This window comes from Lissotriton vulgaris, unplaced genomic scaffold (assembly GCF_964263255.1).
Source record: "Lissotriton vulgaris unplaced genomic scaffold, aLisVul1.2 SCAFFOLD_584, whole genome shotgun sequence".
NCBI classification, from domain to species: Eukaryota; Metazoa; Chordata; class Amphibia; order Caudata; family Salamandridae; genus Lissotriton; species Lissotriton vulgaris.
In genome coordinates this window covers 633,519-657,040 of record NW_028247781.1, presented here as the reverse complement: position 1 = coordinate 657,040, position 23,522 = coordinate 633,519, and the positions used below count along the sequence as shown (strand labels likewise).

The 23,522-nt window shown below is 45.5% G+C and overlaps 1 protein-coding gene across 2 annotated transcripts in view; it reads right to left on the bottom strand.

The window, feature by feature from the left end:
• PUSL1 (pseudouridine synthase like 1) overlaps window positions 1-23,522 on the bottom strand; it is a 481,771-nt gene that overhangs the window by 120,699 nt on the left and 337,550 nt on the right. The window lies entirely within an intron of this gene.

Sequence of the window (23,522 nt, the reverse complement as noted above, 5' to 3'; positions counted from 1 at the left end):
TTGAGCGGGTTGAATTTCTTAAAGGCACGACTGATGCTTCAGCAGAACAAACCTTGACAACCTGGAAAACAACACAAATAGCAGAAGCAATTATGGGGAAAGTCGATATTTTTCAATCATGGGGCATTCAGATATTGCATCAAATTTCCCCACGCTACCCTGCTCCATTGAAGAGGCAGGGTGGAGTTCAATACTCCCTGAAAATGGACAAAGCATCTTTAAATAAAATAAAAAAAACAGTATATTCCATATTATTTAATGCTAAGGGTAGGAGTGAACCCATGCCAGAACATGAAGAAATAAAACGGGGAAATGGGGAATCAGACAATTCCATAGATAATTGGAAATGGCTCCCTGGTATGTTGAATGAAAAAAGGAAGGTCTGACCAATTGAATGGAAACTGAAACATGACACCAAAAAGGATATACATGTGGTATCCTGGAATATTGCTGGTGCAAAACGTTTACTGGAGGGAGGTTTTCCATTGGATGAATGGCAAGGGTGTGATATAATTGCTCTACAAGAAACCTGGCTACAAGAAGAAATTGCCCTTGCCGGGTTCATACACCATAGTGTAGCAGCTGAGAAATGTAAGATCTATGGCCGGGCCATTGGTGGACTTTCAGTATACGTGTCTTCATCCTTAAAGATTAATTCAGAACAATTACAGTCACCAGATTCTAGTATTCAGCTAATTAAACTAACAGATCACAGGAAAACCAATCCAATAGTTCTTGTAAATTATTACACACAACCGAAAATTAAGAAAAAAAAGTTAAAGAACGAGATATTCTTCAAAGTCATTATGAACTTACGCTTGACTGAACCATTAGCAGATATAATAATCACTGGTGACTTTAATTCCAACCTGATCCTAACACCGGTAGAGGATGATAAACTAACAATTGATAATGCATACTGGGGTGTTCCCGAACAGATACAAAGTAGCGTAGGAACACGAAAGGATAAACAGGCAATCCAATTAGTGACCGAGTTAGAGTTCCTTGGGCTGCGTGTACTGAACGGGAGGTTCCCAGAAGATCAACCCCCCAGTAAAACATACGTTGGTCCTTTTTCCCAATCAACCTTAGACTTTACAATGGTTAGCCTTTCAATCTTTCCTTTGGTAATTAGCTTTCAAATCGAGTTCACAGTGCTGAGTGACCATGCAATGCAACACATCATATTTAACCTCAACAAGGAAAGATTGCAATCGTCATATATATTGAAAGGTCAGCTAAATTCTGTTAACTTGAAACGTATAAATTGGTCCAACACAAATGAACAAGAGTGGGATTCAACAGTGAAGGAAACATTGATAAAGATTGGGAATGTCCCAAATGCGATCCAACGATGGTCTCTTTTTCTGTTAAAATTAAAACAAAAAATGAAGCTGCCTGTCATGAAATCCAGCACTGAAGGTCCACTGAGTAAGCTCCCGAAAGAGCTACAAGATCTGAGAAGACAACTTCGAAAAGCCCAAAAGAAGTTAAAGTCAGCAGACCATGGTACAAATCAATGGGCCAGCTTCCGTGCTCAGCGAAAGGAATATAAAAATATGATCTGGAAACTTAAAAGGACAACAAATGATAGTTTTTGGTCAAAAATAATATATAGCTCAAAATTACAGAACACACATACATTTTGGCAAACAATAAATCAATTAACAAGACCCTGTAATGTCTTAACTTCAAATGTGCAGGAATCAGAGTGGGCATCATTCCTTGCTTCAAAATTTACGGACACCACGTTAAAAAGCTATTGTAGTGACCTTTGCCCAAAAAGTCTAAAAATAATACGCCCCGCGGAATATCAAGTGAGCCAATCAAGGATCAATAAAAACAGTAATGATCTGAGTATAGACTTTCAGAACAATCTATACACAGCGGAAGAGATAATTAAAATTATTAAAAGTGCAAAATCAAATGGGGCTCCAGGCCCGAATGGTATTCCACAAGCTGTGTACAAATATTCACCGGACTTTTGGGGGCCTTGCCTGGCAGAACTGTACTCAGATGTCCAAAATTTAAACCAAATCCCAGAAAGCTGGCAAGGATCAATATTCCTGCCAATTTATAAGGGTGGTGAAAGATCCAAACCGAACAACTATCGTCTAATAGCGTTGCAGGATGTTGAGGCAAAATATTTTGCAACACTACTTCTAAACGATCTGGTTACCTGGTCGAATGAAAAAGAGCTGATCCCCATTAATCAAACGGGGTTTAGGAAGGGGATTGGAACTATTGCCAACATCCTATCCATCACCATGATCGCGGAGAAGTGTATGAGTAAAAAGCAGGATCTAAACATGTGTTACGTCGATCTTCAGGCGGCGTTTGACAGTGTCGATCGTAATTTATTGTGGACGAAACTGAGAGCATGGGCCATTCCGGAAAGTATTTTAAGGGGTTTGCTCCTATTCTACTCGGATACATGGTCGCAAGTAAAAATAGGTGATGGCACTCGGTTATCGAGAAAAGTCCCTACAACGATTGGTCTCAAACAGGGATGTGTTCTCGCGCCTCATTTATTCAATCTCTTCATCTCGGATCTAACAGGGCAATTGAATAGTTGCAATGCTTATCCGCCGAAACTAGGTGATTTACAGCTCAACCATCTGGCCTATGCCGATGACATAGTGCTCATGAGTTTAACGAAGGTGGGTCTAACCAGATTAGTAAACGAACTTTCGGTTTACCTGCTGGCAAATAAACTGGCCTTAAACATCGCAAAAACAAAAACTATGCTGATAACCAATCGCCGCGGATCACATCACGCCATTTGGTTAAAAGGAAAACCATTAGAGAAAGTTTCAGCATATAAATACTTGGGCTTCTACCTTGACGATAAGCTTAATTTGAAAGAACAGAAGAAATATCTGACTCAAAGAGCGGGAGCCTTGATATTTGGTTTAAGTACGTTGACAAAAAAACTGGAAGGTCCATCACTCAAACCCTTATTAACTGTGATGGCCAACAAAGTTCTCCCAACCCTGACCTATGCAAGTGTGGCAATGCACGGAACGGACGCGGATCTATTGAATAGTTTAACAACCAAAATTTATAAAAAGGTTTTACGATTACCCAGTATGACATCACCAGCGCAAATGCGACTCGAATTTGGATTAAAAAATGAAGCCCTGGGCAGACTATACTCATACATTAAGATGTGGTATCAGATAAAGCAAAAAGCAGTTAATAGCAATCTTAATACCTATTTATGGCAAGAACTTCAATCCCCAAAAAAATCCAAAGCCAATCAATTCCTTACGTATGCTTTGGAGGCCACAAGTTCAAAAACTCTATGGGATACAAATTTGTCATTTGCTTTATTAAAAAAGATATTAAATAAAGCAGCTAAACTTCATTCACTTGTTTTGGATAAAGAAATTTTCTCTCATCGTTCGCACTCTTGGATGGTAATAAATGGCTATAAGACACTGACACCGGCACTGTACTTGGAAACAACTTACTCCATTTTTATCAAAAGGAAGCTGATGTTATTGAGATTTGGTAACTTCCCAACATTAGCTGAAGAACCAGCCTGGAAACAGCTGGCAGCTGTCTCATGTCGTTTGTGTGGCAGCTCCAAAGAAGATCTTATACACATAATTTGCCTTTGTAAGTCGCTGTCCAAGGAACGGACATATTATTTAAAGAATAGTTTTCGGATCAAGAGGTTGCGAACATGTAGATCTGCCATTATTGGATGCCTAGATACAACTGCTCCTCGGTTACATTGTAAGCTGGTGAAGTTCTTGCAGGCATTTGAGAAACGCATTAAACAACATGAAGATATCTAATCCTAGTGATTTGAACTATTGCACAATGATGTAAATATTGATCGGAAATCTTTGAGTTTTACCTTTTGCCTTATAATAGACGTTTTATTACTAATTTTAACGTATTTTACAAAACAAAACAAAGCATTTTTTTATATAATGGATGTGTTTTATCTTCTAAATTGTTATGGTTTTAATTAACTGAACAATAAAGTTTAAAAAAAAAAAATCTATAAATCTACACTGTTAGAGTATAGGGTAGTCGGAAGCCCAGTTCTTGGAGGTGTGGCATTGTAACATAGGGTGGTGTATGTCAGCCGAGACATATGTTTATGAAGGCAGAGGATACCATAACAAATATGAAAAAAGTAGCTGGCCCTGACTGAAATACGTAGAGGGAATATAAATGGGAAGGTTAATGGGGGGTGCTGGAAAAATGTGAATTCCAATAATAATCTGGAGAAATATATGTTGTAGATCTGATGCAGTCTACTTCTGATCACTTTGAGAAGTTGTAATGCAACTGGCCAGACTTGCTTGTGAACTATTTCATATAATGTTTAATGGCATTATTTGGAAACAATAAAACATTGTTAAAAAAAAGCTGACTAGGCTTACGATGGCCATGGACATGTCATAAGACATGACGACCGTTGAAATAGACAAGACTCCAGCTGGAGCAGGATTTCAATTTTTAAGATCAAACCTACTCTAAAAAGCCCTGCACTTTAACATCTCAACTCCTTCCTCTCTGATTCTTGTGGCCAAAGATGACTCCGAGGCAAGAACATGCTTCTTCTGGAACGTCTGAGTGTCAAGGTGAATACGATGCAGAATCAGTCCTACCCTAGTGCAGGCATTTCCTTCTGAAACTTCCTTCTGGTATACTTAAGGACCAGACCCGTCGATACCTAAAGGCTCACCTCCCTTTTCAATATTTATCTAAAACAGTCACACACTGACCCCTTTTTCCATGGTATATCTACTCTCATCCATATTCAGCTAATCATAGAGCTTCTGACTTCTGTACTTTGTTTTTTAGGTCTCGTCTATGTCATAAAACGTCATTCTCTAATGGCACCATGCACGTCTTAGCAGAAAATGATTTGCATAAATTAAAGATGCCTGAGGAGAGCCAAACAATTTATGTACAAAGACATTGAGGTAACAGGGTAAACGGGCGCACTGCAAAAATTTTGGCTTAAGTGAAATTTATACAAATCACAACAGGTGCTCAAAAGCAAGGTAGGGAAGGTCACCTCACTTCCCCAGATTCCCTTGAGCAAAAGCTCTTGGTATTGAAAATAAAAATTTCTCGCACAGCACTCAAATGATATTATCCTTATTTCGGAGTTCAATCCACTGTAATTATAATTACAAGTCCATTATCAGTCCATTTCCAAGTCAGACACCAGAATTCTTAAGTAAACGTGATGTTGATCCTCATTAATTATAGGCTCCAAATTTTCACAATTCATAACACACTCTGCAGCCAACACGTGTTTCGTTGGGCATCAATCATATGCCTAATCAACTTCCTCAGGGCTATAGTCAGTAATTCTTCATTTCTATTTTTTCTCTTAATAGTAGGAATTCATAAGGGTTGAGTCTGTATTATTGTTAATAGCTGTTCGTGATTTCCATTATCAATGTGGTCAATACGATTCTTGTAAGTTACTCAAAGGGTCTACCCGAGTTATCAACTTCCCTTGATTATCAACCTCCAATCTCACTTCTCAATGTACTCGTACTTCTAGTATCACCGCTACAAAGTGACACGAGCAGTCGTATTTATGTAGTGTTTTTCTCTCAAAGACATTGCAAATGCTTATTTCAGTCAGCTAAAGACAAATAGTGAGAGGGTCAGCTATGGCCCCTTGTCGACGGAGCAGACCGGAAGACTGCCCAGCAGGGTCCCCAAACACCACAGTCTGAGGCGGAGGAAGGTGCCTCGGGGTCTCACGCTCACAGCCCTCCGCTCTGCTGCAAATTCTTTAATGCACCATGCCCTTCATTTATTTATTTTTTGCTACTGGACATCTGAGAGTGTTGGCTTGATGGTGGCTCACACGGCATAAACATTTCTTCGGCTGCAAACGACAGGCAAAGACTACTTCGAACACGGTCCCCAAATCCTAGCTGCTGTGCAGATTTATCAAGAAACTGTGACTGTGGGTAGTTCACGTCACCACCCTGCTCACAAATGCATAATGCGCCTGCATGCATTTTCGCAACTGCGCCTAAGTAACATGGAACCAATTGCATAGTGTGCTGTCCCATAACAGGGCACTCGGTGTCAGGGAGTCAACGCTCCGTGAGAGGTTACCCTTTGTGTCATCGCGTTTCTTCTTTCAGAGGAACGGGCAGTGCATGCACATTAAAAAGGGGTCTCGGTATGCTTGTTACCTTTATCTTTTAACTCTTTCGATGCTGATGACGGAACCCCTGCGTCATCAGCTGCAGTGGCGCTGTGCTGATGACGGTAAGTGTATATAAAACAATATCCCAAAGGGTGTAATTCAAAAAACAATAACCAATATATAATAAGGATATCTATACAGTATTATCCTAAAGGAAAAATTAAGGAGTCAATAATTTTGTTCATGATTGTGCTAAACAAGCATCAGTTTATGATTTTTCAAAAATTATGAAAGGCAAATTGAATAAATACAAACAGTTACAGCACTGTGTAGATAAATTAGCCCAAGTAGTATGTACAAGGTGCACGAGTGCAGTGAGTGGTGACACTACGGCAGCGCAAGTGACAAAGAATATATACAGCGTGATCGGCGCAAAGTGCGAAGTGCAGATATATACAGTGAAATTCAATGGTTTCCAATTAATTTAGTATTTTGGTTCAAAGTTCATTTAGGTAAACCACTGAGGAAGCGCCTAAAGTCTGGCTGTGTAGTCGACGGCGTTTCGATCCGTATCACTATGGATCATCTTCAGGACAGGAAGGGCTGGGTGCAGTGCTGTAAAGGAGTGAGATAATAACGAGGCATTAGTCCTCATGGCATGGGGGCTGGGTGGCGGGGAACGTCAAGTGGGGGGGGGGGGGGGGGCAGATGATGGAACAAGGGCCGGAGAGGTTACCCTTTGTGTCATCGCGTTTCTTCTTTCAGAGGAACGGGCAGTGCATGCACATTAAGAAGGGGTCTCGGTATGCTTGTTACCTTTATCTTTTAACTCTTTCGATGCTGATGACGGAACCCCTGCGTCATCAGCTGCAGTGGCGCTGTGCTGATGACGGAGCGGTTCTGTCATGGCCCGCTCGCCGCGCCTACGCGGCGGGGATTCCGCGCCTGCGCTGGGCGTTCCATTGAGCGGAAGGGGCAATGACGGAACCGCTCCGTCATGAGCACAGCCCAACCGCGGCTGGTGATGGAGCGGTTCCGTCACCAGCATGCGCCCGCAGCGCGGCCGCCCCGCCCCCTTAGCGCTGCGGCGGAATAGCCGACGCAGCGATGAGGTTAAGGTGTCATATTTTCGAAAACTGTTTGTAAACATTGTGTTCGTTTTTTATTTTATTTTTGCTTGATAAAGATTATGGGGATTTTTTCCCCAGAGATATGAAAAGCAAAACTAAACATGTAAGGAAGGACGTCAAAACATGAAAAAACCCACTATCACAGATGATAGTTTGGCATTCACTTCTTGAAAGTGTATTAAAAAAAATCTTCATAGCAAAACACACTGCTGTTAAAAATGTGTTAAGATGCGGTCAGTGCTTTTCTCCTGTCATAATTACCCTGGACTCTAACAAGCCTGTTTACTATGGGCCCATTTCACATGACGCTCCAAACATCTCAACTGATCTACAGATGAGCCTGGGTGGTTCTGCATTCCATAGATATTAATCAGTCCGCCTTGTATTGCATTCACTGGTTGAAAGCTTGATAATCATTTGTTGTCACCTCTCTTTATTAATTAGAGCTTTAACTATGGAGTTGTCATCTGCAACGGCTGCATGGAGTTCTGGGTAGGACCCCAACGATTCAGGAGCCAGTGGAGCTAGTGTCGTTGAACACCACTATGGCATTCAATAGGGTCGAGTGGCCCTATCTTTTTGCAGAGCTGGACAAACTGGGTTTCGGCCTGGAATTCACAGGTTGGATATGCCTTCTGTATTCTGCTCCGATGGCCCGGGTGGTGGTGAACAACCGCAGGTCCCCTGATTTCCCTCTGAGCAGGGCACCAGACAGGGTTGTCCCATGTCCCCGCTCCTTTTTGCCCTGGCCCTGGAGCCGTTGGCAGCATGGGTCCCACAGGACCGTTCTATACGTGGAATGCGATGGACAATGGAGTGGGAAGACAAAATCTCACTTTACGCAGATGATATTCTACTCTATTTTACCAACCCGAGGGGGTCCCTGATCTCTTTTTTGGGCGTGTTGGCGATTTTTGGGAGGTATTCAGGCTTCGCGATAAATTGGTCCCAAATCGGTGCTCTATGTCCTTAGGGGTGAACCGCCGGTCATTCCAGACACTTGCTCAATATAAATTGCTCTTGAAGGTTTCAGGTACCTTGGCATCTACATTACACTAGACTCGAAGCTCCGCTACACTAACAATCTGAGCCCTCCCCTGTTGAGATTTAGATATGACGTGGTGTGCTGGAAGGCTCTCCCACTCTCCATGTTGGGTAGATCGGTGCTTTTTAAAATGATGGCTCAGCCACGTTTTTTATACACGCTCCAAAACGCGATGGATCCGGTCCCCACGTCTTATTTTAAGGAAATAGAGGCTCTCCAGAGGCAGCTACTCTGGATGGTAAACCCCGTATAGCGTTTTCTAAACTCACCTTTTCCTGGTATGACGGGGGAATAGGATTGTCTGACCTACAGAAATATTACTGGGCTTCCCAATTGGCGGCTGTTAATAACGGGGTCTACGGATGCCCAGATGACCCCGGATATGCTATGGACCGATGGCAGTTACCGGGGGGAGACTATACCAGGGCGCTGTATGCCGGGCTCCGCAGATTTCCACTTACAAGACCCACGGCACATGCCGTCCAGGTGTGGCATGTGGTCAACAGACACCTCAAATGGGAAGGGAAGTTCACACTGGCCACCCCGCTTTGGAACTCGAAGAGGTTAGGAAGTCTATGGAAATCTAAGGGGATTGATAAGTGAGACCTTATAGGGATCACACACATAAAAGACATTTGGAGGGAGGGAACAATACACACATTTGACTCCCTTAAGCTGCAGTACCAATTGAACAATAGAACTTCCGTTACCTCCAGGTCCGACATGCGTTGCTTACACATTCCCAGGGGCACGACACTTCCAGACGCCTCTCCCCTAGAGGACAGAGTGTTAGACGGTCATCTTCCCGAGAAAAGCATCTCTCTGATATACAAGAAACTGATAAATAACATGGAGGATCCCTTAATTATCATAAGACGACACTGGAATGATGACGGTCTGGAGTTAGACGACGAGGACTGGCAGGAGGCGGTTTCTTCCCCGCGGGTGGTGGCAATCCAGATGAGGCTGAGGCGGGTGCAACTTAAGATACTGCACAGGTCATATGTCACGTCTGGATGGGTTGTTTGGAGAGAGCAAGAAGGGATGTGGGGGACTAGGGACATTCACACATATATTGTGGCACTGCCAAAGTGTACAAGCGTATTGGGGAGAGGTTTACCGCACGCTGCGGGGGGTCCTGGGGATAAATTTGCAGCCAGAGGCCCGCAGATGCATCCTGAATGTTTGGGAGCCCACGGACCTAAACACACACACAATGCAATGGGCAACGTTAGCATTCATGATAGCAAAGCGTAATATCGCCCACCTAGCCAGCTACCCCGGATTGAGAAATAGGCGGAGGATTTGGACTGGTGTATGTTTAGGGAGAGGTCAGTCTATTCTGCCAGGGGAGGCCCAGGGAAGTGGGGCATGGTCTGGGAGGCTTGGAATCACTACAGGGGTGACATCTGTGCCCCACCAACCCGTCAGGAAGAAGCTGAAGTGCGCAAGTCCCCTTGATCAACCAATTGCTATAACTGTGTAATATTTTGAAATGTATGGAATGTCATTGAGGAACATTGGAGATTTATGCGTATGTCATTTGATGTGTTTTTTTTGTTGGCTGAACTGTTTAATAAAAAGAAATTTAAAAAAACCTCTGGAGTTGTCCTCTTGTGACACAGTGGGTCCCGCTGTAATTTATTTGTGAATTCCCTATTCTGATAAGGTTCACAAAAAATTACAGTCCTTTTGGCCAGATGATAAAACAACAATTAGCTTTCCCCACTTCAATGTGACAACAATGCTGAGGTTCCACAGCCCTCATTGTTTAGCAATACTATTTCTTCATTTGAGTTTTTCTTTGCCACTTGCCTAATCACTTACACCTGAAACACAATTTCAGCAGTCCAATGTCTTTGGGTTCACAGAGTGGAGATACCCACACACACCTAGTTCCCCCATGCCATCTAATCAGGGCATTTGGTGATGGTACTACATCCATTGTGAAAAATGACAAAAGCCACGAGTCGCAGATATTGAGCATTCTTAAAATACAGGCATAGTTTGGTCATGTCATCGACTTTTGTAAAAATACCTCTGGGATGGTAAATGTTATATTTTGTAACTCGAGAATTTCAGCACAGCTATCATCTTGCACAGGGCTGCCCTCTCCAGCAACAAGGACCGTTTCTCCCTCTCCAGCAACAAGGACCGTTTCTTTCCAGCGTGAGGTATTCATCTCCAGGTTCCACATTGAGTATCCAATGTTCCCTGAGGAATGAGTGGCCATCCAGTGATACTGAGATCCCCAAGTGCTTGAAATGCTCGATCCTGATGGGAATGGACAGTCTCCCTAACCTCCATGGGTCCAGACCTACATTGGACACAGCAGTGTTTTTTTTCTAGTTCATTCCTAGCTTTGAATATTCTGGGTAGAGCTACAAATATGTTTTAGTCTCACAAGGCAGCCCTCATTGGAAAGTGACTGACTTCTTGAGTAGTATGACAAACCCTCTGGAGACTCTAGTGTTGGGCATCTCATATCTCCATTGGCAAATAAATTGTGTCTGGCCTCCCAGAAGACAGGCTTGCTGGAGGTATATTATGTTGCCTTTTGCAGATATCATCCTTTGTACCATTCCCCTTTTAATGTTATTGCCAAGGCCCATTGATGTTCCATGTAATAAAAATAAGTGACCATGTTGGGCCACAGAGGCTATCACTTCTATTTGGGCCCAGATAGGGCACCCAATATTGTGGGCATCCCCTTCATTTTACCAAAACCTCTGCTCAAAATGCTGCAAAGAATAATTCAAAATCTCAACTGTCACCCCCTTCACATCACCATGCAGTGGGTTTAGAACTCCCTACCTTACCCTTATATGATGACCCATCAATGAATCAGAAACTAATCGCTTGGGGGCAGCCAGGTCCAGTCACCATCTCTTTCCCTTCCCTTGTATAAGGCAGAGGTTTCAATCATCATGTATTATTTGCCAGGCCATAACACTTTAACAGACCACAATGCTCCAAAACATAGCTTAAACACATTGGTAAAGCCAATCGCTCTGGCTAAACACATATAAGGTCCCAAAGGCGAGACCTATTGGCTTTGCCAATGCTTGTTTCTTGTTAAATGTTTGCTGTATCTTTCTTTAAACTGTGAAGTAAAGTGCCCACACACGACTTCAGTACCTAACCATTATATATAAATACATTAATTTAATAAAAGACTGTTCCTTTGCTTGAAGAGACACCCAGAAGAATCATTACATTGTTACTGATGTTTTGAATGAATGAAATGAAATGAAATTTGATTTGTAGAGCGCATGGCTGCCCGAAAGCGTCCCAGCGCTTGCTTAGGGAACCCGTCCTGGTATTCCCCTGCGAGATAACCCATTACTGGGCATCCCCAAGGTGAAAGCCAGGCATCCCGCTGCGAGGGGCCGTTGTGGAGATTAAGCAAGCTATTGCCCAGAGTTACAGAGTGGGACTCCATGATTGGAATAGGCACCAAGGCGAGAATTGTCAGGTCCGGGGAAATTTGAGCCCAAGACCCGCCGAGGCGGGGAATTGAACCCTGGTCCGGGCCAGACTTCTGCATCAGGGTCTGCCGCTCCAACCACTTGAGCAACACTTCTCCGCCCAACCACTTGAGTCACACTTCTCCACAAGGCAACCATTTCATCCTAGGATCCAATTCTGTTTGCTGACCAGTATATTCACCAAACGAGCAGGAGTCAACCTCGCAGCTGCCCGTGTTTGATATGCGTACCTTAGCATCTCACTGACAGCAGGTAGTGTGACTTCACCACTTTCAACACATGATGCTAGAAAGTGGATTGGACGGTGTTTCCTCACTGGGTACTCATTCTTTACTGGACCGATTGGTATTTCTTCATTGAGCACTCACTGTATAGCAACCTGATTGGTTTTTCTGATTAACTCTCATTGGATAGCAGCAAGGATGGAGATCGCCATGGTGGAGGATGAACAGTTCTTGGGGTTAGCTGAGTGTGGTGGACAAGCAGTCGGTGAGGAATTCTTTCTTGTCTGTCAAAATGGTCATGTTATTATCAGTTTTGGCTTGAACAGCGGCACCGCTAATTCACCATTTTTGCCCTAGTGGTCTTCCAGGTGGCAGCAATGCGTGTTGTCTGAGAGACCTGGAGTCTGTGAAGCCTATCCCTGGAAGGACATTTGGCAAGGGGAGGGGGTAGAGGGGGCAGAGGGGGTGGGGGGGTTGATATTATCTGTAGTACAGGGACGCGTGCCAACAGCTGGGAATAGAGCACTGGTTTAACTTGGGGAGGGGGTGCCAGGGGCAGGATTAAAGAAGTTCTCTGTGAGAACTGAAACTAAAACTCCAAATTAAATCTTATATTTGATCCCGTAGAGGCTGAGGAGAAGTGGAGGCAACTGCGGTGACATGGAGGGAACGGGTCAGAAGAGATGGGAGGCTGGGAGTCCAGCAGCGAGGGGCTGATATCGCAGGAAAAATAAGATGTCCAGCAATGGCCTTTGGCAAGCCTAGAAGCAACTGAAGGCAGGCACAAATGGAGGGCGGTAAGGGGTCTTGGAAGTCAAGAAAGCTCCTAACAGTGACCGATATATAAAAAGGCCTCTTAGTACAAGTGCCTTCTTAGGAGTAAGGGGCAATGTGCTCAGGAATTCAGATGGGTTGTGCATGAAGGCCCTGTGAGCGCTAGAGGAAGATAGTAGCATTGCAAGTATATTTTATTTAATGTTTCAGTTATTGGAGGGTGCTGTGACAGTGGGTGGATTAATGCCGCCGGAAAAGTTAAGCTCAAGCCAAGGGAACTTACTTTCTATGACAAGGGCATTAACGAGTGGGCATTTAGTATGGCGAAAGAGGAGCTCAGGGGAGTGGTGAGTAACACAAGAAGGTGGAACGTGGGGACAATGGCAGTAGAGGGCTGAGAGAGCGCAAGCTGGCTGTTGCTTGGGTCAATAAGCAGGGCATACCGTAGATATGTGGGTTATGCATTGGTGGTCACTGTGTATGGTTTCTGTTTCAGGAGTAGTGGTCATGGAACATTAGTTCTCATAGGAGAGATAAGGATATGGGTCTAGTCTCCAGTCCGCAAGAGAATGGTGCAACATGCTATTATTTTAGAAATGTATAGAGTGTGCAGGTGTCCTGGCGCTAAGGCAGTCGAATCACACGGGGAATGCATAGTGATTAGGACCGATTAAAGAGCCAGGTGTTTAGAGCTCGCCTGAATACTGATTCTGGTTCCATCAATCGGAGAGGGAGCGGCATGGTATTCCAAAGTTTTGCGGTCCTTATCGCGAATGCTCTGCCACCTACCCTCATCTTACAAAAGCAGGGAATGGTGAGGAACTTTAAGTGGTTTGATCTCAAGGCCCGGTTGTGTTGCAGACTGACTCTCAGGTATGCCGAGCCTCAACCCCTGGTAGCCCTGTAAGCCAGGGAGAGCGCCTTAAATTCAAATCTCCTGATGACGGGCAGATAGTGAAGGCTTCTCAAGTGTGCAGAGATGGAGTGATGGTAAGGCACCTTACAGATAAGTCTTGCAGGTGCATTCTGAAGTATTTGCAGTCTGTGTATCAGATATGCAGGAAGGCCCAAGTAGAGACCATTGGCGTAGTCCAGATGAGAAGTAATCCTTACTACTTTTGGTATTCACAGAATGAACTTACTCATTTCAGTATTCACAGGACTACACAAGGAGTCCTAACTTTACTATGACTAAATTGAGAAAAATCCTAATTTTAAGACTTTCGGTATTCACAGAAGGCATTTAGGAGTCCTAAAGTTAGGAGTCCTAACTTCTGTGAATACCGAAATGAGTAAGTTCATTCTGTGAATACCAAAAGTAGTAAGTTCATTCTGTGAATGCCAAAAGTAGTAAGTTCATTCTGTGAATACCAAAAGTAGTAAGTGCAATCTGTGAATACCAAAACAGTAGTAAGTTTAGGATTGAGTCTTAAGTTCATTCTGTGAATCGGGCCCTGAGGGTGCAGGGAGGGTGGTGGACTTACCCTACCTCTAGCCGCCCAACTCACGGGCCAGAACGAGCCGTGTCCATGGCTGCGCAGTTTGCTGAACTTGCACTGACTTGTGGCTGGGGTATGGCTGGCGTGGCTGAAAGCCCCTTCGATAGCCACGAAAGGGGCAAAAAGCAGATGGGGGACATGTGGCCACTGAGAGGCCCAAGGACTTGGCCATAGCCCATGAGTCCTTAAAGCGCTCCAGGGCCATGTGTGCTTTGTCTCCGAAGAGACGGGTGCCATCAAAGTGCATTTCCACGAGGGAAGCCTGGACATCCCCAGAAAAGCAAGAAGTACTCAACCAGGCGTGGCATCAAACAGCCACCATTGATCACATCACTCTGCCCAGGGAGTTGGTTGTGTGCAGCCCACAAATGGCAAACTTTGCCACATCTATCCCGTCGGATACTGCTTGGGAGAGAATGGCATGGGCCTCCCCTGAAATCTGTTGCATCACTTTCTCCACCGTTTCCCACAGGGAGAGGGAGTGATGGCCCAATAGGCATGCAGTGTTCAATGACTGCAATGCCAGGCTGGCTAAAGAAAATAATGTCTTGCAACAACTATCCAGCTACTTGGATTCCCTGCCCAGGTGTGCAGAAAAGAACGTGCTATGTGATGTAGAGGGTTGGACAACCAAGCTCTCGGGGTAGGGTGGTTGATGAGGACATTTGGGTCGCCTGGTGCTAGGCAATGGCGGTAGGTGATTGTCCTATTCACAGGAGCCCCTGTGCTGGGCTTGGACGAAGTTCCCAGTAGGCCATCAGTCAAGGTCTCATTGAAAGGCAGGAGGAGAAAACACCTGGCTGCAGGACCTCCATCAAGATGTTCGTCGTGACTGTCACAGAAGGGAGCAGAAGGTCCAAGAAGTCAGCTGCTCTTCGCACTACCATACCGTATGGCTGGTCGTGGATTGATTGTAAAGGGTCCAGCGACCCCTACAAATCTTCCTCCATTCTTAGCCCTTCACAATAAGGCTGAGGAACCGACCTAGGACCAAAGGGTTCTGTCAGCGCTGGGGATGAGAATGGAGCTGGCACCACCGGTTAGTGATGGCGGCATAAAGAGTCTCAGCAAGCGGGCCGGTGGCGGGGAAGGTCGCAGTGGCACTACCAGCGTCAGTCCGGATCCATTACTGGATCCATGGGGGGGGTCATCGGTGACGGACCGCCGGCACAGAATGCGATGGAGCCCCCTCTGAACTTACTTCCTGGTTTCCAAAGGCGCATCGGTAGGGTCAGGCCACCCAAATATGAGGCACATGGCATCATAGAATTCTTTAAACCGGGCGGGGGTCACTCCAGTTCCTGGGAAGGCGGGTATGCGTGGAGCCAACCCAGACGCAGGTTCAAGTGAACAAGGCCTAGAACACCAATGGTCCCCTGTCACATCATCCGACCGATACAGAGAAGTCGAAGCACGCTTCAACTTCTTGTGTTTTTTTTATAACTCTTATCTGACTGACTCAAAGATTTCAAGTAGGAGATTGAAGACTTAGGGCTTCCAAAGTGATGCCTGGACCTTCGTCTCGACCGGGAATGGGACCGAGACAGAGAACGAGACCTCCAGGGCAAACGACACGGTGCTGAGCCACAAGTAGCTTTAGGGAGCACTCCCTGCTCCAGGCACCACAGACAAACAGGTGTGCACTGGCGTAAGGAAAAGTTAGGGGGCCTCCCTGCACGGTACTTAGGGGGGGCCCTCCAGGCTCAATTAGGAGCTCTCCCGGCCAGAGTTCAGTGCCGAGGGGTCTCTTGGAGCTAGGGGCCCCCCCGCACCGCGTGGTCTGCGGGGGCCTGTGTTACGCCCCTGCAGGTGTGGATCTGTTACCGACATGGCACGGTGACAGGCGCTGCATGGCTCAAACCCAGAAGTCTTCTTGGACATCTGACACACCAAAAAAGATCGACAAAACTTCAAAAAAACCTGACAAAAAAGAGACAAAGAGTGTCTCTCTTCATGGATCTGCGCTAAATGTGTGGACAGCAAAGAACTGATGTCAGCGCGCCAAGGTGGAGCCTATATAGGTGACGCGGACATCACAACAGCAAAGACGATGCAGACAACGTCACGCAGAGCGGACCGATGCCACCTACCAGCATGCAAGGGTATTGCTTGAATAAAAATCTTCCGGATCCAGTCTGACGCCTGGGAAATTCAAAAGAAAGGAATCTGCAGTCAGATTTCTGTATCAGATACCTTCTTTCTAACATTTTTATTTACAATCCCCTGGTCCGCCTTACCAACATTCTAATATGAGAGGTGGAGCTGTTCTGACTGGGGTGGCTGTGAGGTAGTGTTATTCTCTCATCGATAAATGTACCAGTTCTACCGGTACAGCACTTTACTTTATTATAACACACTCTCACTTTGCTTGCTTGGAAGGGGGGCATATACATATATATATATGTATTCTAGAACTTACTCTTAACAACCTTCCTAACCTATAACCTCTGTCATTAAAAAAATGCAAACACAGAAACACGTTGCTTCAGATTTCTGTCAACGGCTCGCACATCAGGCGAATGGAACACTACAATCCTGGGGCACGTTATATGCTTTGGGTAAAATTTCCATGCATGATACTTAAGCAGTAGCACACTTTCATCAGTTTTTCTGGCTATCAAGTGGTTTGTCTCAGAGATATGTGAGGGAATAATGTGGTCTGTACGTGCAACATAGTCACAAAGACCCCGTGAATAGGCAGGGCATGGGTTCGCTTCAGAGTCCCGGCCAATACCGTCTTCTGTTTGGTGACTTGGGCGAAATTGCGTCTCCTGACACTTTTACTGGTCTACGTCAGGATGGTGGACAATGTGGCTAAGCAGGATTTATCCATCCTTACATAACCCCTGTCCTTACAAGAAGTACTTTGCTGTGATGTGTCTGAAATTCAGAATTCTCAGCGAGAACTATCCACGGGCATGGGATATTCACTGCTGTCGCTGTTTTGTACCTAGTTTCACAAGTTGGGGCCCGTAGACGTAAATGGGCTTCTCCATCCCAGTCCTTATGGTCAATTGCAAGTTTCCCCATCTCTTCATGCCAAGGTTCTAGGCTCAGATCCGGTGGGGAAGGGCTCTTGGTGTCTCTTTCTAGAGATGGGAGTTCTGGGTTCCTATTCTAAGACAAACAGTGCTCCTTGAGCAGTAGAAGTTTTTGATAATTGAATGGTCACCAATGTGGTACGGCAGCCGTCAGCTCTGAGCCTGGAAAATGAGAGGCCGGTGTTACAGTGCTGGGGAGCTCACCAAGCATCCAGTATCGGTGATCCAGTTTTCTTGCAGGTCACCTACATTAAAACGTATGACCACAATTGGTGTTACTTCCATACCTGGAGGTTTCATACTTGTGACTGGCAATATTCTATGCTTTTTTATTTTTGACTGGAGTTGGATATGTTAGGCTGAAGCTAATTTAGGCATCTTCTGTTTCCATGCTTCAGAGGTGTGCGTTGTCCCAGCCAGTGTTTAAGGCGTGTGTTCCCTTATGGATCTGAATTTGGTTCATCATACTGTATATTTGGAGTCAATCAGACACCTCTCTGATGTGTCATTAAAACATTAACCATTTATGGTTTTATTCCTGGTGGCCATTACGTCAACCAGCGTTTTAAGGACAGGGGTCTCTGGATAGCAGCTACTCCTTCATAAGTTGTGTTACCTGTCAGGTTGGTGTTAAACAAGGCTCAGGTTTAAGTCTTAGGTTTTCGCCATCTTTCCACAAGGACTAAAGATGATCTCTACTCAGTTTTTCCTGGATCCCGCGGCTATCTTTCTGCATACAAAAGATGTCATGAGGGTGGTAGGTTCAGACTTGGAAATGTCTGCTGAGTTCCACAAGTGTTGAATTGTGTTTGTTAATATTTGTTAAATAAGACGTGGTTTAATCCTCCTGCTACACAGAGAAGGTAAATTCGGGTGACCGTTGCCATGGTCTAATACATGTCAAAGGTGATCTCATCGGGTGCATTTACAGTTGTTTGACTCAGGCCATGATAGCTTCTTAAGAAGAAGCTCAAAGTGTCTGTGATGGTGCAGTTGGAAGGCAGCAGTTCGGGCTTTAAATTGACTTTCATCTCTTACTACCAACAGGGTTAGCCTAGGGAGTAGATGGGTATTTATTTTGCATGTACAGTCTCATTCTTTGTGGTGTTTGGATGGTTACTGATGGTGAATAGCCTTTTATAGTATAGCAGCTACTATGTGTCGCCTTTTTAAGTCACTGGCAGTGCCCCAGCCCTGCATGCAGCTTTAAAAAGCTTGTTACAAAAATGAAGTGGATACTACATCCCCCATCGTCATTAAAAGTTAGGAAACGTCAGTTGTTGAATCTTTACTGAGTTTGAGAAACGCCAAACAACCTGCTCTGTGGTGGTCTGCGCCATTTGTCACATCCCCGAACCTCAACATACATGACATAAACGGATTCTCTGACATCACGCCAAGCCCCCAAACTCAACATACTAACATGACATAAACAGATCATATGACACCACATCAAGCCCCCAAACTCAACATATTTACATTGCCTACACATGTTCAATGACATCATACCCAGCCCCTAAAACGGAGCCTGGCAACATGAGATGACCTGAACCTATGACATCACTCCAAACTAAGAGATAGGACCATACAGACATATCATAACAACTGTTCACTTGTGTATATCCTCAGTCCAATCTGAATGAACATGAAGAAACAGATTGTTTTGGATCTACTGCCCTCATTACTTCCCAGAAGTCTCATTTCATTCAATTCCATCTTCCTCCTCCCGGTCCTTCACCGATGCTTGATATCTCTGCTTTAAGTCCAGGCTTGGGGAGGGCACCAGAGAAGGCTTTTGTGATGCTGTGTTTATAGCTCGGCCCTAAAGGAAGGGGTGGCTGGGGGTACACATGGGGGCCGGACTGGCCGTAGCGGGCACCGAGTAATCCCCGGTGGGCCGCACGGGTGGGGGCCGGTTTTAGGCCACTGGGCGCAGTTTTTGTTACAAGGCCGTTTTTGCAGCATAGCCTAACCCTCCCCCCCCCCCTGTACTCCTTGGAGTGGGGAGGGGGGGCTGGCCGAGCACTTTGCCAGGAGGGCCGGTTGTGGTTACCAGTCCGGCTGGTGCACAGCCTGCAATGGCGGCATTATGCACCCTGGGATTATTTAAATTAGTTAGGTTATCTGCCAGGAAAGTGTGTCCCATCAATCTGTTCTCATGGGAATCACAGTAACGAGGCGCTCGCCCACGCTCAAGCTCCAGGAAAAAGCTGAAGACAAGTTTGCAAGGCAGGCTTAAGGGAAACGTGGGCTGACAGGAGCGTTACAAAGCTGACACCCACTCAATCGCTCACTGAGGTAACCAGGAAGTAATCATATAATTGCGAACACCCAATCACATCTTTTTTTTTTTTTTGGGAGGGGGGGAATATAGCTGGAACTAGACCCGAAGGTCTAGTTTAAATGAGCACCCGTTGCGTTAGAGACGGTTAAATAATTTTTTTTGTTAGGTACGAGGAGATTCACCCCCAGATTCATCAAAGTGCCGTTTTGCGAGTCCTTAATAGCAATTTTTAAGGAATCGCTATGAAAGACTCGCAAAACAGGATGCATGTAGAAATCGCAATTTTTTTGCGATTTCTACTGCTTCCTTATTTGCGATTCGCTAATTGCTAATCGCAAATAAGGAATGACTCCCCATTCATTCCTACGGGCCTAAAGGCCCATTAGCGAATCGCAAATAAGGAAGCGATTTCAAGGGTGCCAGGGTGTCCAAAGGACACCCTGTAGCACCCCTGAAATGCAAATGTACACTGGTGTTGCACACACACATGTCCAAAGGACATGTGTGTGTGTAACATACAAATTAGAAAAATGCACTAAAGTGCATTTTTCTAAGTTTTCGCTATTTACCCCGAAGTTACACTTCGCGGTAAATAGCGGCCCCATATTGCGAATTCGCAATTTTTAAAAGGTTCATGAATAGCATTTAAGGAATCTCTAATTGAGATTCCTTATATGCGATTTTTCGCAATTTATCGAGTTCTATAATTGCGATTTTTGCATTTGGGATGATGAATCCCAAATGCAAAAATAGCGCTCGCAAAGGGCCAGATTGTCAGAATCTGGCCCTTTGCGAGCCGATTTCGGCTTGATGAATCTGGCTGTAAGTGATTTGCCCAGAATCACAGGATGTTGAGCGCCCCTGCCGAGAATCGAACCCGGTTCCCCAGCTTCGAGCTCGCGCGCCATAGCCGTTAGGGCATTGTCTCATCTGGATATCTAATTGGCTCCGACCTGAGAAACCCACCAGCTTCCCATCGGCCCGTCCGCTGCGGAACGGTGCGCGTGACTCCGAAGCGGAGCTGATGGATGGCGAGGCTGAGCTGCAGGCAGACGGGGGCTTTCACGAGTGGGGCGGAGGACGAGAATATATGACATTTGTCACGGCTGGCGCCCCCAGTAATCTCTCAGAACCGTGTACAGAGGGAAGGTTATTGCACGAGCAGCTCAAGCGTGCAGGCCGTGGTTAAGGCGAACACAATTTATTTCAGGGTCATCCTATAAAGCAAAACACAGAGATGTAAGGTTGTGTGCAGCGGGCAGCGGAATTCACGCCCAAGGGTGTTGTAGCTCCGCACAGCCACTGCACATCAGGATTTAACAGTCAGGAAACGCCTGAATATTTTTACATTTTGCAACTGCATAAATCCCTTATGCTGAGGCCGAGGGACCATAACAGCTTAATTGTAAGGTTGGATGTGTAGTATTTCCGTGGAACAGATTCCCACACCGCAAACTCAATTTTAACCACACTAGCAGATAGCAAGGGTTAGAAATCCAACTGTTTCTGGCTTGACTGCTCAACTGCCTGCTAGGCCCATTGTTACCAATTCTTTAAAATATAAATACTGGGCCTTTCACTCCTCCAGAGTCTTTCTCACTCACCTCACCTTGTTGACTGTTTAGTATATCTTTCCTCTTCCTAAGCGGGAGACTGTTTTACTTCTCAAAAGTACACTGGAGAATCATAAATTACCTCAAATAATTTTTTTTTCACCGCAGCGGACTCAACAACCCCAACGGACCTTGCTGATGCTTATTTTTGTTTTATTCAGTTTTTGGCAGAGGGTTTGGGTATCTACTAAACAGCCACAGCACAATAGTCTGATTGCAACTTAGAAACTGTTATTGTTGTCTTGTTGAGCTTAGGACTTCAGAGCCGGTTACGATGTGGTCAATTTTCAAAGGTGTGTAAACCCCTGTTTGCGCATGGGTCAGAATTATGAGATTGAAGTACTTAACTGGTTCCATGCTGATGACGGAACCGCTCCGTCATCAGCCGCGGTGGCGCTGTGCTGATGACGGAGCGGTTCCGTCATGGCCCGGCCGCCGCGCCTGCGCGGTGCTGATTTCGCGCCTGCGCGGCACGTTCTATTGAGCTGGCGGGGCCATTACGGAACCGCTCCGTCATAAGCACACCTCAACCGCGGCTCGTGACGGAGCGGTTCCGACACCAGCATGCGCCCGCCGCGCGGCCCCTCCGCCCCCTTAGCGCTGCGGCGGAATAGCCGCCGCAGCGAAGGGGTTAATGCATCCGACAATTTCCTGGATGAGTTAAATGACTCAATCTTCTCTAAATTTCAGCAGATCAAACCTGCCCGAAATTAAACAGGGAAAAGCATACGTAATGTACCCAATCATTGCACGTTAAAAACTAAAATCCACGTTATTCCTCAATAGCTCCTCATAGATGTTATTTTTCACACCTGATAAATAACATATCCCATGTTATCGTTATTTATCAAGAGCGATAAATAGCATCTAAACTCATAAGCAGGCCCTTAGTTGGTAGTTTTTATGTAACTAGTGTCTCTTTTTATTTTGTTTTCATTGACCATCACAATGCGTGCTGAAACTGTATCAATTCCAAATTATTACGAACTAGAAAACTGGAATTCCCTTCAGGTGGCTTCCTGGTCTGATGCCTCTTACAGAAGTCTCGCCTGCCAGAAGGAGACCGGCCCCTGGGAGACTGGTGCAGCCCCTTTCACAGCGACCCTCTCCTGAAACATCATATAAAATAAGTAACCAACATAACTTAACACAACCAGGGCTCGAGTCGGGGTACCACGCGGTGGACGGCGTCCCCCTACTTATTTTACCAGATGGACGCCGTCCCCCTCCCAAACAGCTGGACCTCACTCTTTGGCCTCTCTGGGAGGAGATCGGAGCGCACCTTTCGTGGCATCACTTCCTGTCATGACGTCATTTCCGGTGACAGCGTCCCCCCACTTTTCATTGTAGGACTCGTGCCCTGAACACAACCAACATGGTCTGGCTCTTCCCTGACCACACCATCCTCTCAGAGACTCCATCATGTCCTGTAAACTCCCCACTTCCCTACAGGTCTACAGTTGCCTAACTCTGCCCAGGCCACCCTCCACTTGAAAAGCTCCATGATGACCTGACCCCCCCTCAATTTCACCACACTTCTATTTGCTTCTGACTCTGCCCCAGCCTCACTGGCTTTCTATAGAACTCTTCCTACTCTAAAATATTTTCATCTGTCTGAAAGGCCTACACACTTCTAACTATAGTCCCGCACCTCTAGGTTTTCAGAGGCTCACACTTTTTGTCTGTAGTCTCGAAACTTTCCTCCTCTCTACAAGACCGACTTCGCTACTGACTAGCGAGTCCTGCTACTTCGAAATCCCTCCACTGCCCTGCAGGCCTTCTTAGGAGTCTGGGTGTTTCTCTAGACTGGTCAATTTAGAACTTGCATCTCATTGGCCTTTTGTGTTTGAGTATTCCCTACTCTGCCCCCTACACATTGCCTTTGAGGAATGCAAAGAGGCTTCACATCTTTTACCTCTCTAAGAACTGCTTGCCTACCTGATCATATGAAGCAGTCACTTCATGCTATGCTGTAGCCACACAACCATACCCCGGCTAGACAGCTCCATCCACGGTTTCAGTCAGCCATGGTGAACAGAACAAGCACTGACAGACACAACAGGTCCAGCTTCCTTTATATATACAATAGCTTCTCCTCTGATTGGTGAGAGGAACTGTGTGTGAAGTGATGGGTAGGTAGGTCAACGCGAGGATGAGCCAATGGGCAGGTGGATGAATGGGTGCATATATTGACGAATGTATACATGAGTAACTAAATACATGATGGATGAATGCGTGAATGTGCATGAAGGGAGATAGGTGAATGGGCAATTGATTGTGTG